This window comes from Peromyscus maniculatus, chromosome 16 (genome assembly GCF_049852395.1).
Source record: "Peromyscus maniculatus bairdii isolate BWxNUB_F1_BW_parent chromosome 16, HU_Pman_BW_mat_3.1, whole genome shotgun sequence".
NCBI classification, from domain to species: domain Eukaryota; kingdom Metazoa; phylum Chordata; class Mammalia; order Rodentia; family Cricetidae; genus Peromyscus; species Peromyscus maniculatus.
Window position 1 is genome coordinate 67,432,654 of NC_134867.1, and position 15,820 is coordinate 67,448,473.

The 15,820-nt window shown below is 36.8% G+C and overlaps 1 long non-coding RNA gene across 2 annotated transcripts in view; it reads right to left on the bottom strand.

Annotated features, from left to right (window-relative positions):
• LOC121823055 (uncharacterized) overlaps positions 1-15,820 on the bottom strand; it is a 144,861-nt gene that overhangs the window by 124,725 nt on the left and 4,316 nt on the right. For both annotated transcript variants that reach the window (XR_013045192.1, XR_013045191.1), the window contains exon 2: positions 759-929. This is a non-coding gene — a long non-coding RNA (uncharacterized LOC121823055). The remainder of the gene's footprint in view (positions 1-758; positions 930-15,820) is intronic.

Genomic DNA, 15,820 nt, shown 5'->3' on the forward strand with positions numbered 1-15,820 from the left:
TGGGGTTTCACATGAACTTAACAATTACAGTGTCAAGGTGAGGACAATCAATTTTCAACAGGAATAGGAGACAACAGCCAAATAAATCCTAGCACTTACACCTTCATACACTGACCCCAGAATCCCAGTGGAAGATTTTCACTATTCTTTTTCCAAGTCTTCAGTTCTAATAGAAGTTTACATTCAAGAAGCCAAGTTGATCTTAATTTATTTGGGGAATATTACATTAGTTTTCTCAGAATAGTAAAGAACATGGAAACCAAAATCTTGCAGAATGAAAAACAACAGATGTCACACAGCTGCTCTTCACACCATAGCTTTGTAAAGGGAGTACTATGACCTTCACATTGGCTTTGCCATTAGTTCTATTCAGCTGACCTTGGTGGATTTCCACATTTTTTTCTCTTTACCAGTTGGAAAGTTTTCTTTTTAAAAAATACTGTGACTTTGTGTAACTCAAATGGTTATGGTTCTGAACAGAAAATTCTCAAAAGAAGAAATAAAAATGGCTAAGAAATCACTCAAAAAGAGTTCATCATCCTTGGCAATTAGGAGAATGCAAATGAAAACAACTTTGAGATTTCATTTTACCCCAGGAAGACTAACTAAGATCAACAAAACCATCTAGAGCAAAGGCTGGCAAAGGTGTGAGGAAATGAGAACCCTCATGTACTGCTGATGGGTTTACAAACTGGTTCAACCACAATGGAAATTAATGTGGATAATTCTCAAGAAGCTAAAAGTACTGCATGACTCACCTATACGATTCCTTCAGTATGCCCAAAGGCTTGACATCCTCCTCCACAAATACTTGCTTAGCAATGTTTTCTTTTTGCTGTTCTATTCACAACAGCCATAAACCCCATCCAAGGACTGAGAAATCTGGATGCAGACATCCATGGCTAGGCCCCGGGTGGAGAGCTGGGAGTCTAATTAGTGAGAAAGAGGAGGGTTTATATGAGCGAGAATTGTTGAAACCAAGGTTGGATAAAGCACAGGGACAAATAACCAAATGAATGGAAACACATGAACTATGAACCAAATCCTGAGGGGCCCCCAACTGGATCAGGCCCTCTGAATAGGTGAGATAGTTGATTGGCTTGATCTGTTTGGGAGGCAGCTGTGCGGTGGTACCAGGTCCTAGGCTCACTGCATGAGTTAGCTATTTGAAACCTGGGACTTATGCAGGGACGCTTGACTCAATCTGGGAGGAGGGGACTGGACCTGCCTGGACTGAGTCTATCAGGTCGATCCCAGTCCTTGGGGGAGACCTTGATCTGGAGGAGGTGGGAATGGGAGGTGTGCTGGGGGAAGGGGAGGGGGGCTGGAAGGGAGAGAACAAGGGAATCTGTGGCTATTATGTAGAACCAAATAGTATTGCAAAATAAAGAATAATAATAATAAAAAAACAATAAAAAAGAAATGGAAACAACCTAAATGCTCTTCAACCAATGAATGAATAATGATAAAAATGCAGTACTTATAAATGGAATATTATTTAGCTGAAAGGAAAGCTGAAACCATGAAATTTGTAGGTAAATGGATAGAAGTAGAAAATATTATACTGAGTGAGGTAACCAAAACCCATGTTCTCTCTCATTTGTGTCTCCTGGCTCTAAATTTTTATATTTGAGTGTGTAACCTGGTGTAACCACAGAAACCAGGAAAGTAAAATGGGAGAATGGGCCAGATGGAGCTTTAAAGAGGGGGATGATTGGATATAAGTGCTATAAAGGAGAACATGGGCAGAAGAGCAGGAAGAGGCTTTCCTGGGGGAGGGGAGCAGAAAGCAATATAGAAATTGAGGGGGGAATACATAACAATAAGGATATTTGAAAAACTCTAGGAAATCATTGTTGTTGGTTGTTTTTGCTTTTTTTGGGGACCCACTACCCAGCTCCCAAATAAATCACATCCAGAAGCTTATTCTTGCTTATAAATAATTGGCCTTAGCTTGGCTTGTTGCTAGTCAGCTTTTCTTAACTAAATTAGCCTATCTTTTGCCTCTGGGTTTTTCCTGTTCTCTTACTTCTGTAAACCGTACTCTCACTCTTGCTCTGTAGCTGGGTGTCTGGTCCCTGATGTCATTCTTCTCTGGATACTTGTATTTCTTTCCTCCAAGATTTCTCTTTCTATTTATCCTCTTTGCCTACCAGACCCACCTATTTCGCTTTCCTGCCTCCCTATTGGCTGTTCAGCTCTTTATTAGACCATCAGGCATTTTAGACATGCACAGTAATACAGCTTCACAGAGTTAAACCAATGCAACATAAACAAAAGTAACATACCTTAAAATAATATTTCCCAACAAATAATATTATTTTGTTTACTTAAAATTACACACACACACACACACACACACACACACACACACACATATAAATTAGTACATGAAATAGTTATGTCTCTTGGGGTGATAATTCTCCCTGAAAGAGCCACAGATTGTATAGCAAAATCTAAGTAACAGGTGTGAGAAATGTCAAGTTGTTGGTTATAGGTGTACAAGCAACTCCCAAAACAATAAAAGCTATTGATGTTTCCCTAGGCTGATTCACAGAATTCAAAAGTAAGCCTCCCATTGCTAAGGATACCAAGCACTTCAGACACAGAATTAGGAAGAATATATCTGCGTCTGACCAAGCTCAGAAGACTAGCTTTCATAATACCAGAAGGTGTTAATAAAAACTGCCAAAGAGAAAAGCAATTAAATGTCTTATACATCTGTGCTGACTATGAACCACAGCTATGACTAATATGGCAAACTATTATTAAACATGCAATAGTGGGATTCATATCATGACAGTAACCAATAACTGTCTAATTGGACTTAAGTTTCACTCAGCAAGAGGATTTCATGTCTGATACTATAAACCAAGCCAATTATTCATGAATAGTGAGGACATGGAACCTAATTGGGAGTCTACTATTGCCACTTGCCTACACCAATAAAATTCCTAAGTGCATTCTAAACATTTTTTGTACTGGGTAGTTTTATGTCAACTTGATACAAGGTAGAGTTATCAGAGAAGAGAGAGGCTCAGTTGAGAAAATGCCTCCTTAAGATCAGGCTGTACAAAAACCCATAGGATGTTTTCTTGATTAGTGATAAATATATATGGGCCCAGCCCATTATGGGTGGCTCCATCCCTGGCTAGTGGTCCTGGGTTCTCTAAGAAAGCAGGCTGAACAACCCATGTGGAGCAAGCCAGTAAGCAGCACTCCTCCAAAGCCTCTGCATCAGCTCCTGCTCCAGGTTCCTGCACTGTTTGAGCTCCTTTCCTGACTTCCTTCAGAATTGATGATGGACTATGGATGTGGAAGCATAAGTCAAATAAACCTTTTCCTCTCCAACTAGCTTTTAATCATGGTGTTTCATTATAGCAATGGTAACTCAAACTAAGACATCCTTATACCTACAAATTAATGTAGCTCTCATTTATCATCAAATAGCTTCTCTTTGCAGCAATTAGTGCAATGATTCTAAGCTTGTAGGTCACAACTCCTTTGGGGATCCCATGACCCTTTCACAGGGATTGCCTAAGACCATCAGAAAACACAGACATTTGCATTATGACTCAGAATAGTAGCAAAATTATAGTTATGAAGTAGCAACAAAAATAATTTTATGGTTGAGGGTCATTACAACATTAGGAACTATATTAAAAGATCACAGCATTAGGAAGGTTGAAAACCCCTGAATTAGATAGGTCATTACAGAAGGAAACAAATGGTCAAAATGCAGAGAACAACTAACTCTGGGGTGTTCAGCTCCAATAGATCCGTCTACAATGCAACACTCATACATAGAGCTTGGATAAAAATTATGGAAAAGAGAAAAGAAAGATTCTAAGAACCAGGGCACCAAGACTTTTACTGTGAGATTGTGTCTTCTGTATATAACAAAGTTTTATTCATGAAATCTCAACAAAACAGCTGCTAAAACTAGACCTGAACAATGACAACACCAGTTTACACGCCAATGTGTGTGTGGGAAATCTCACTGGCTCCAACCCTAGAAGAACAGCAATAGGCAATTATTGAATGCTGGGACAGGGAGATCCAGTCTTCCTCAGGGATGAGGCCACTAATTGGTTATCCAATACTATGTGGCCAGCCTTAAAAAAATATGAGCAATTGCTAATGGACTCAGCAGGCTGTATTTATATATTTACACAATAGATATTTAAACAGAGAGAGAGAGAGAGAGAGAGAGAGAGAGAGAGAGAGAGAGAGAGAGAAAGAGAGAAAGAGAGAGAGACAGACAGAGACAGAAAGAGAGAAACCATGAATTTCGCTGGGAGTGGGAAGGAGAAAGAGAAAGGTTAGAGTGAGGAAAGGTGAAAATGATGTAAATAAAATGTAAGAAATTTTTCTAAGAGTTTTTTTTTTTTAATAGAAATAATCAAGTAACAGCCTGATCTGATGTTTCTTTTGTTCTTAGTACAGGGCATAATGGCAAGCTCAAATTACAAAAGTATCATCTTATCCAGCTTATCCCTTAATTGTTTTTCTATTTTGAGACTTCAATAAACTGTAGGTTCTCCATTCTTTTCATTTTTCAAATTCAGAATTTCTAGATAAATAATTTAACTGTTCAGCTACTGTTCTACATCATGACATTCCATAGATGCCACCCATCCTTTTTTCTTGGGTGAGGTGTTCACATCTGCTTCAAAGCTGTGAAATGGTGGGTGGAGACAGGGTAGCCAAGGATGAAGCAGAGCCACCCAGCCTGCCTTTGTCTAAGGCACTTGTGGAAAATAATCACAAGGAATATTTTGGTTGCTGTGTCTAGATCCAGCTATCCACTTGCCCCTCGCTCCCATTCCTAGCAAGCCTTCTACTCTCTCTCTCTCCTGTTTCCATCATATATTCATCTTTGTTAGGTTGGTTTAAAAAACTGTAAAAGTTTTACTATAAAAGTTTTATTGTTGTAAAGACAATTGTTTTATTGTCTACCTTACTTAGAGCACAAATTTTCCCCCTGAGTGAACTATACCCAGTCGATAATTTTGGTAAATCATACTAGATTTTATAATCTCATCTTAATGTAGACATTAAAGAAACGTGCTCTCTTCTAAATAATTATTTTTATATTTACAAATAGTCAATTTCAATTTAAGAGAACTAAATTAAGGATAAATTTTAATTGCTAAAAGAAAACATTGTATCATGGAATTCAAACAGAATAAAATCAACCATGATTTTACCCTTTAGCTATTTTTTTCTATTCCAGTTCTTATTTTTCTCTCTAAACATTTAACCATGGTTTTTAATCATCAACATCCTTTCCTGCTTCTCACAAACTTTTATCATTTTTCTGTCAAGTTTTGTTGATTTGCAGTTCAAAGTATAATTTACCCTGGTCAATTCTCAGTCATAGCACTCACTTTACTCTAAACTTTTAATAACTCTTGGAAGAGTATTATTGCTATTATTTTAGATTGTTTTAAGCTTTCTACTATATCTTTCTGCTTTCTTTTTCATTTCCTTTCCATTTAGCCACAAAATTATCTTTTAGCTATGACTGATCATTCCCTTGTTTAAAAGCCTCTCACCACATTTAATTATAACTGCAGACCCCAACTCTGCCACCATCTCCAATGGTATTAGGTGACTCTTCCGCTTGGATTCACTCAAATCCATCTGGCTCATTCGTCACTGTCAAACATTAAATGTGGTATAATCTCAGAGGTTTTACAGTTTCTCTCTACATATGACATACATTTTAACATATTTACAGATTTTGCATTTGAATTTCTATTCTGAAAACCTTGCTTTAGTTTTTGTTTTGTGTAGATGTGGGGACATGTCGCCCAAATCCTTCTGTGAGGAAGAATATACTGCTGTGAGGTGCAATCAACATTGTCTCATCTACCAGTTCTTTCAGGGTTGTCTCTTTTGTAGAGAAGTTCTGCTGAAAGACTTCCTGATTCCATGGTAGTCTACATTCACTAACTAAAGTAAAGCTGAGAAGGATTAATCATAGACACAGTCTAATGAGCTCATGTGGGTTAACTGAGACTGTGTGGACTGGATCTCAGATTAATTTTTTTCTTTCATGTCAGTAATTAAAATTAAGAAAAGTCTTAAACCTCATTTTTTTTTTTTGCAAATATCTGTTCAGAATCACAGAGAATCTAGACGACTTGGATGCCTGTCTTCCTGTCTCCCGCCACCCTCTCTTCCTTCTGTGCCTTTTGTTTCCTTCATAGCATCTAAAACAATGCTGTGCATTTGTTCATTTGTTGCTCTATGGTGGTCAAAATTCATCTATGCTGTTCAGTCTGTATCTAAGCAACACAAAATATTTTATCTGGCACATAAAAGCTGTTCAATAATATATGAACACAAAAGGAGTAAGCTTCTCTGGGCTGGAGTGAAGAGTCAACCACTCCTTTAACATTCTCTTGTAGAAAAATGTGTTCCAAATTGGTGAATACTGCAGGAATTCAAACCATTTGTAAAGTTAGAGATTGACAGTGTGTATTGATTATAACTTAACTATTTTAAGAACCAAACACATTTATAGCTATTGGAGACTTATTATTTGCTATAAAAATGAGGTTCTTTTCTTAATTTTGTAAATGATAACTGCATCAGACCCTTGACCATACAGTTCATCTCCGCATCATTAATCATGATGAATAGTTTATAAAAAGCAATTATATTGTGAGCGACTTGGATCTTGATGGAAAAAAGATAAACAACCATATGCTCATGCAACACAGCAGCTAGAATTGCATTTGGAGAAAGGTTCCACCTTGAGCAGCATCCAGATCAGCCAAATCACCATCAGCATTGTCTCTTCTGTAACATGCTGAGTAGCTAAAACTGTTGTTTTGTTCCCAACTGCCTGCCAGACTTTGAGAGCCCTAGGTCACCCTGTCCTGGCCTTCAAGTCAACATAGATTCCTTCTTATCTTATTTGCATAACAAACCATCTTGGAAATACTTAGATGACTCTGAGGCATGGTTGCAGCACTATTGCCAGTTACTTAAGCACTATGGTGCAGAAATCTAAGGGTTCTCAAGGGATGTTATTAAATTTTTTCTTGACATTAAAACCTGATAGATAAAATAACTCCTTAAATATGTGTAAAAATCCCTTAAACTGTGTGCATTTTCTTCTTCTCAATATTTAAATCGATTGTAGTACTATATGATCAGTGAACAAAATTCACATTTATGTATAATTATTGTAAAGTAAAGGAAATGAGTAGTATTCATGATGGTATCCAACTCATAACTAGTAATACATGGTTTGAAAGATATAATCCATGTAATGAGTGTTTAAACTTGAAAATCAAAAATATTTTTAGCATTTTAAAAATAACTATCTTTTAGAAAAAAACATGAAACAGCTCTGCATATTTGGTTGTATGAAATAGTTGCTAGACAAAACTTTCATTACTGCCATTCTCCTAATAAAAGTTAACATAGTTCTTTACTAAACAGAAATGTGTTGTAATTTGTATAGATGAAGTATCATAGTAATGACTATTTCTAGATCATGAGACACGGGAAAATTAAGAGAAAGAATGCTAGGGTTTTGTATAAGATGGCTAGTGAGCAAGAGCCATGTAAAAAGGACAATATATTATTTGGAATCTTAATAGTCAACAGGTCATCATGGATATAATTTATAGAAACGGCTGTTTTTTTTCTGACTCTCAAAATGTAAAGACTGTCCTTTCTAAGACTCTACCAGGAGGGTCACTGAAGTTTATTTAGTGTGGAGCTGAGAAGGATGTGGGCAGTGTCACTAACTATGGTTATTTGAAAGCCCTGAGCTGTGAACCCACCAGTGTGAGAGACTCCAACATATGAAACTCATTTTCAAGCCCCATAGGGATCTTCACGGAGCTCAGTCACCAACTGTCTTCCATCTGTGCAATACACAAAACATGAAAATTTGTGCCTGAAGTGAAACTAAAGTGATTTACGGTAGACACAAAGGATTCTGACAGTGATGTTTATCAGGGATGGAACACACAACCTATTCAAGTGAAGCCTCTGTACTGGAGCTCTTCATTTTGCCTCATTTTCTCCTTCTCTGGGGTGGTTTTAATTTTTACAAAAGTGGGAGATGGTCATAATGAGTTATTCAGAACCTATAATCATGATAAAAAGCAATATAGGCTATTTGTTTCCTTGATTTCCAATGCTTTGAGTTCTTTATGTATTTTAGATATTAGCACTCTATTGAGTATGGAATTGGTAAAACAAAACAAAACAAAACAAAACAAAAAACAAAACTTCTCCCATTATGTAACCTGCTGCTGTGTTCCATTGATCATGTTCTTTGCCATACAGAAGATTTTCAGTTTCAGATTCCAATTGTTATTGTTGCTTTTAGTGGCTGTGCTATTGGTATTCTGTTCAGAGAGTCTTTTTCTTATATCAATAAGTTCAAGACTATTCCCCACTTTCTTGTCTACCAGATTCAGTGTGTCTGGCCTTATGCTGAAGTCCTTGATTCATTTGGATATGGCTCTGGTGCAGGGTGATGAGTATGGATCTCTTTGCATTCTTCTACATGCAGCCAGTTTGTTCATCACCATTTGTAGAAGATGTTCCCTTTTTTCCAGTGTGTATTTCTGGCTTCTTTATTAAAACAAACAAACAAACAAACAAACAAAAAAGCTTTTGGTAAGCTTGCCATCTTTACTATGTTAATCCCGCCTATCCATGAGCATGGGAGATCTTTCCATCTTCTGATATCTTCTTCAATTTCGTGCTTCAGTGTTTTAAAGTTTCATAGAAATGTTTTGAATTTCTTTTCATTTTGGTTGTTATTGGCTCTGAGATTGCTGTAAATTGCCTTAATTATGTTGAGGTATGTCTCCTGTATCCCTAGTCTTGCCAGGACTTTTGTCATAAAGGGATGTTAAACTTTGTTAAAAGCCTTTTCTGTATCAACTGGGATGATCATGTGGTTTTTGTCTTTCATTTTGTTTATATGTTTATAGATGTTTTATATGTTGAACCATCACTAAATCTCTGGAATGAAGTCTATTTGATCTTGGTGGATGATATTTTTTGTTTGTTCTTGGTTCCAGTTTGCAAGTATTTTGTTGAGAAATTTTACACCTAAGTTCATAAAGGAAATTCATTTTTCTGTGGTTTGGGTATCAAGGTAACTGTGGCTTCATAGAAAGAATTGGACATTGTTCCTTCTGTTTCTATTTTGTGGAATAATTTGAGCAGTATTGGCATTAACCCTTCTTTGAAAGTCTCGTAGAATTCTGCACTAAAATCATCTGGCCTTGGGCTCTTTTTATTGGCAACTTTTAGTTAATGCATCTATTTCAGTAGGGATTATAGGTACATTTAAATTGCTTATCTGTCCTTAATTTAACTTTGTTAAATTGTATATATCAAAAAAACTATCTGTTTCTTTTAGATTTTCCAGTTTGTTGGAGTATATGTTCAGGGGTCTCTACACAGCCAAAGTAGGCAAAGTAAATATCCATGGGAGATAAGAAGGTAGTTCAGTTCAGCACAACTTAGTAGCTGGTGTTGGTTCAAATTTCAAAAGTCTGACTTCAGGTAGTATATTTTAAACATATTTAAGCATAGCACAATTTGCAATCCCCCCCCTTGGTGATAATGAACTCAATTCCATGTGAACAACAGTGCTTAAGACATGATTACATTGAAACTCTTTGTAAAGTACCAGTGACCTCTTTCATAAAGATAGAGTCTATAGATTAACTGAGAAAAGAGCCTCAAGGTAAGGGTCTGAAGGAGGATAGTACTATAGATTAACTGACACAAACAAGCTCAAGATAGAGGTCTGGGAGATCCAGGATTGCCTGGCCACACAAGTCACCAGGCTATTAACTGTATCCACTCCCAGCCTTCTGGATAGGAAACAGGTCAAAGAGATAACCCCATGTGTTTAACATCACTGTTTTCCCTAGTGCTTATAGTGAGCACAGGGATCTACATGCCTTCTCCATATAGGGTTTTAAAAGCATGTTCTTATGATTCTCTGGATTTCCTCAGTGTCTATTATTATGTCCCCTATCTGTCTCTAAGTTCGTTAATTTGATCTTCTACCTACACTTTTTAATTTGGCTAAGGATATGTCAATCTTACTGATTTTTCTCAAAGAAACAACTCCTTATCACACCTAATCTTTGTATGGCTCTGTTTGTTTGTTTGTTTTGGGGTGTTGGTATTGTTTTTATTTTATTGATTTCAGTCTAGAGTTTAATTATTTCTTCACATATATTCTTTTGGGTGTTAATTTTTCTTTTTCTTATAGAGTTTCTGGGTGTGCTGTTAAGTTATAATATGAAATCTTTCCAAATTTTTAATGTAGGAACTTAGTGCTATGAATTTGCTCTTATTTGCCTTCATTGTGCCCTATAAGTTTGGGTACATTATGTTGTGTTTTCATTTCCATTTAATTCTAAAATAAGCTTTTAATTTTTCTTAATTTCTGTCTTATTTTTTATTCAGTAGTGAGTTGTTCACTTTGCATGAGTTTGTAAGCTTTCTTTTGTTTATGTTTTTCTTGGTATCTGTGGGGTACAGATCTAAACAGAATATTCTCAGAAGAGAAAAAAACAAATGGCTGAGAAGAACTTAAAGAAATGTTTAACATCCTTAGTCATTGTGGAATCAAATGAATTTTTGAAATTTGAAATTTAATCTTATACTAGTCCAAATGGTCAATATAAATAAAACAAATGACAACTCATGCTGGTGAGGATGTGGAATAAGGCGAACACTCATCCATTGTTAGTGTGACTGCATCCCTGTACAGCCACTATGGAAATCAGTGAGGTGATTCCTCAGGAAGCTGGGAATAGATCTACCTCAAGATATAGCTATATCATTTTTAGGCAAATATTCAAAAGACTCTACATCCAACTACAGAAATACATACTCAAACATGTATTCATTACTGCTCTATTCATAATAGCTAGAAACTGGAAACAGACTGGATGTCTGTCAACAGATGAATGGATAAAGAAAATGTGATATGTTTACATAACGGTATATTTCTCAGCTGTTAAAACAATTAAATCATAAAATTCACAGATAAATAGATGGTGCTAGAAAAAAAATCATATTATCCTATGTGAATTAACTCAAACTCCAAAAGACATATATAGTATGTGTTTGCTTATATGTGAATGTTAGCTGTTAAGTCTTTAATAAGCAGGCTACAATCTATATAACCACAGAGGTTAGATATAGAGTAAGGGACTAGATGGGAGGGATGAATTACCCTTGGAAGGAGAACTAGAATAGCTATGGGTAGATGAGGGGGATTGGAATGGGAGGGTCCAATGAGGAAGGGTGGAAGAAGTAGGAAAGGGTGAAATAGTGTGGGACAGCTAAAACTAAGGGTCATTTGAGGGATCATAAAGAAATCAAATACAGTAGAAGCATATATATATATATATATATAGATCTAAATGGAATTACCAAATAACTGGGGAAACAGATCCCCAGCTGGATATTAAACATCACCAAATGAAGTCTCTAGTTCTGAGAATGGGTTACATCTAACTGAACTATTAGTCAAAAGGACTCTGTGGTAGTTTGAATGTAGTTGGTCTCCATAATCTCATAGGAAGTGGCACTGTTCAGAGATGTGGCTTTGTTGGAGTGTATATGGCCTTGTTGGAGGAAGTGTGTCAATGTTGGGGTGGGCTTTGAGGTTTCCTATGTTCAGGATACCACCCAGTGTCTCAGTTGACTTCTTGTTCTCTGCAAGATATAACTACTCCTCCAGCACCACATCTGCCTACATACTGCCATGTTTCCCCACCATGATGATAATGGACTAAACCTCTGAAACTGTAAGCCAGCCCCAAATAAATGCTTTCCTTCATAAGAGCTGCTTTGGTCATGGTGTCTCTTCACAGCAAGAGAAACCCTAACTGAGACAGACTCTATGGGAATCCTCAAAGAACCTAGGCTATTGTCAGTCTATTGCTTCCTCTCCTCAAACTGAGGGTGATGCCCTATTGCTTAAGACAACATTAAACAACTTATTGAACATGGAAAAGCTGACCTAGTGCCTACCTTTACCCCCACTGAAGGAACTCTGCATACTACCAGAGGAGAAAGGTAAACACCAACCCTCTTACAAACCCTTCAGTCTACAGTGGTGAACTGCCTGCAAGATGCACTGGTGTAATGATAGCACAATGCTTGTGGGACGAATCAAACAGTTTCTCCTTAGATTTAAGTCCCACTCCATGAGATGGAACCCATCCCCCACAATGCTCAGGTGGTCAAGAACCTAAGACTAGATGGGCTAATGACCCAGGGGAAAACCAAATACTACTGTTCTATTAAAGGAAGTTAGAAATAAAATGACTCTTAAGGACATTCTGATATACCCATAGATCAGTGTCTTACTCAGCCATCATCAGAGAAGCTTCCTCTTGCAGTAGATGGGAACTAATGCAGAGATTCACAATAGGCCAATAAGCAGAAAATAAGCAACCTTGGAACACTTAGTCTGAAATGGGATGTCTTCATCAAATCCCTTCCCTCAAGGATCAGAGAGTTCTTCAGAAAAGGAGGCAGAAAGAATGTAAGAGACAGAGGGCATGGAGCATACCAAGGAAACAAGGTCTTCTGACCATAGCATGACGATGCATAAATGAACTCACAGAGAAAGGACTTTTGACTTACAAGTCCAAGTCATGGTCTGTCATGGAAGGAAGTCAAAGCAGAACTCAAGGCAGGAATGTGAAAGCAGTCCTGCTTGCTAATTCACATAGCATTATCTGGGACCATAGCACCTTCTAGTAGTTGTTGTCCAGCGGAGTTACTAACAGCATGGAGTAATAATGTATTTAGGAAAAATTGAATTAAATAACAGTATCAAAGATGCAGTCTTCTTCAAGACAAATAATGTAACTAGCTTTCTCAAGGTACAGGCTACTTAGTGAGGAAGAATGAAATTGTTGAAAATGGACAAAACAATGGTACACTGAAGTGGGAAGTAATTAAGATTAGAAACAGTTTATTCTTAACATTGAACTCCAATTCTTAAAATATAACTTTGCATGTGCTAATTAAAGTACCCAGACTCAGAAATAACAGAGCAAAGCTGAATTTATTCTTAGAAATTTGTCTTAGATTATGGGATAAGATGCACTTCTCTTATAGCCATGAGTATAACTACCAGGATATGCCAAAGTCCTTACCTTATCCACCTTTAATATTTCTACTTGAATCAAAATTACATTGACTCACATTAGAAACTGACTGGAAAAGTAGGCTAATCCAGAGCACGATAGTTCAATGTGACATGGTTGCAGAGCAAATGAATGCCAGTCAGTTTCTGTAACTGAAAAAATGCCCAAGACAACACATATATCAGGAGGAAAGGCATTTTCTACTGTACAGTTTCAGAGAATTCTGTTCCTGGTCACTTGGCTTTGATGCCTTTTGGGCTTGCAGCAAAGCCTAAAACTATCCTGGGGGTGAATGGAGAAGGAAGCTGTTTTCTTCAAGGCGTCTTGGAAGAGATTGAGGAAAGATCCAGGTCTCAGTATTACCTTCAAATTCCTACCCCAGAGTCCTAACTTCCTTCTAATAAGCCAAGGATCTTACAGATTTTGCCAACCCTTAATAGTGCCAAAGGTTAGTGACTGCTAGTCAACTTTCTGTCACTTACAAGTCCCATGAGATGATTGACTTTAAAAGAAGAAAACATTGTTTTGGCTCATGATTTCAGGGGTTTCAGTACATGGTCACTTTCAGTTGCTTTGTTACTTTGACAAGATAGGGTATGTTTAGGAATGCATGGAACAGAGCATTTCACTTGGTGTTGGAAGGTAAGAGGACAGTGAGAAAGACAGGCGGGGTGAGGAGGTATAGGGTAATGGGGAGGAGGAAGAACAAATATATCCATCAGACACTTATCTCTGACAACCCACTTCCTCTAATGAAGTTTCATTTCCTAAGGCTTCCATCACCTTCAAATACCCCCAATGTTAGTCCACCAACAGAGGCTACTGCCATGGTAAAATCTCTCATTATGTAACTGAACCCCTACTCCGTCATTCATTCAACAATTGCATATTGCTCAGCTATTACGTTTCTACATGGGTGATCTTTACCCACCAGTAGACAATAGTCTGATAGGGAAATAAGCTATTGGATTGAACATGTGAAGTAAAATCCTTTCATCAGTGTTTTTATCATATATACTCAGCATCAATACATATTTGGTTGTTTATGTGTCCTATAAAGTCAAAAATAGATAACCACAAATTCCCAGGATAATCTTCATTTAGGTTTCCATTGAACTAAATAGAAAATCAGTTATATCAATACTTTTACTGAACTTCATAGCAAACAAATCTTCTTGTCTATTTTCCTCAACTCTTAACTCTTTTCCTCAACGTGCCTCTGAAAAATTGTTACAAACTAAAGGAAAATATATTCTGAGATAATATGTATGTAAAAATAAGCAAGTAGACAATATTTGCTTTTATCCTTTCTGGAAAGAAATAAAATTTGAAACTAGAGAGATAGATCAGTGGCTAAGAAGACTTGATCTTGAAAAAGGACCAAGATTTCATTGCTAGGACCCACATAGTGGCTCACAGCCATCTAAAACTCCAATTCCAGGGGGATGCAATACCCTCTTCTTACTTTCCTGGGCACCTGCCATGCATATGTTGCACAGATATATATGCAAGCCAAACAGTCATAAACATAAAATGAAATAAATAAATATTAAAATAAAAAGAAATAAATTTTCCTTCACACAGAAGAAAGGCTTTGAGAACTCTTTCATTTTTGCTAGCAAAGCTAGAATGTATACACTCTAATAGATTTGCAAAATGAACAGCAGACATATGACACATCTTATTTTTGTTGCATTATATCTTAACTGCTTAAAGTTAATTAAGAGAGAGAGGGACTTATTAAGGATCAGGTTTTTTTGTCATCCATACAAAACAAAGTATGGTACTGGAAAATCATGTTGAACTGAATGAAAACATAGTAAGGCTTATTAGAGGGTGTTTATATCTAGTCATTTCAATGACCTGTGTACTTCACAGAGGATTTTCAGCCTTTTGTAGGAGATGAACTATCTAGAACTATGTATTTCTACTGTGTCAAATGTTTGTTTCAGCACAGAAATGCTGACAATTAGATCTTATGACTCTAACAAGGTCAGTAACTCACACAGCTCTAAATCAAGAACTGTTTTGCTGATATTCATGGGCCTAAATCTGGGACCTAAGTTGTAAATATATTTTTGATTTGGAAAATAACGTATTTTGGAAACACATTGCCTACTAAAGCATAACAAATTGAAGATCTTTATATGTGCATGTATAAGTACAAATTTAGAATGTTTTAGGATTAGTAAGATAGTACAAATAGAAGTTTAATGATTGAGGAGATTTTTTCTAAAACAATGCAACATAGAAACAAGGTATTTTCTCTGGTGGCCAAACTGGTCATTATCCATTAGTTCACCTGACGTCAGTTGGGTTAGCTTTGTCAGCATGCAGATCTGTAGGAGATGCTGTCATGTAATGTGTGGGGACTATAGTGTAGAATTTTCACCACCTGGTGCAAAAGCTACTAACCTTCTCTGGTTACCAAAATTTAAATTTAACTTGCTTAAAAATAAAATAGCCTGTAACTGAGATGGCACTACTCCAGGGCTCGATAGCCATGTGTTGTGGTGTTATGCAGTACTGCAAAAGAACATTTTCTTATTGCCAAATTTTACACTGGACAATGTGGGTAGAGAGAATCTCAAAGAAACAACATTGAAAAAATGGGACTAAATCAGCCCTGATGATTGATCAGCCTC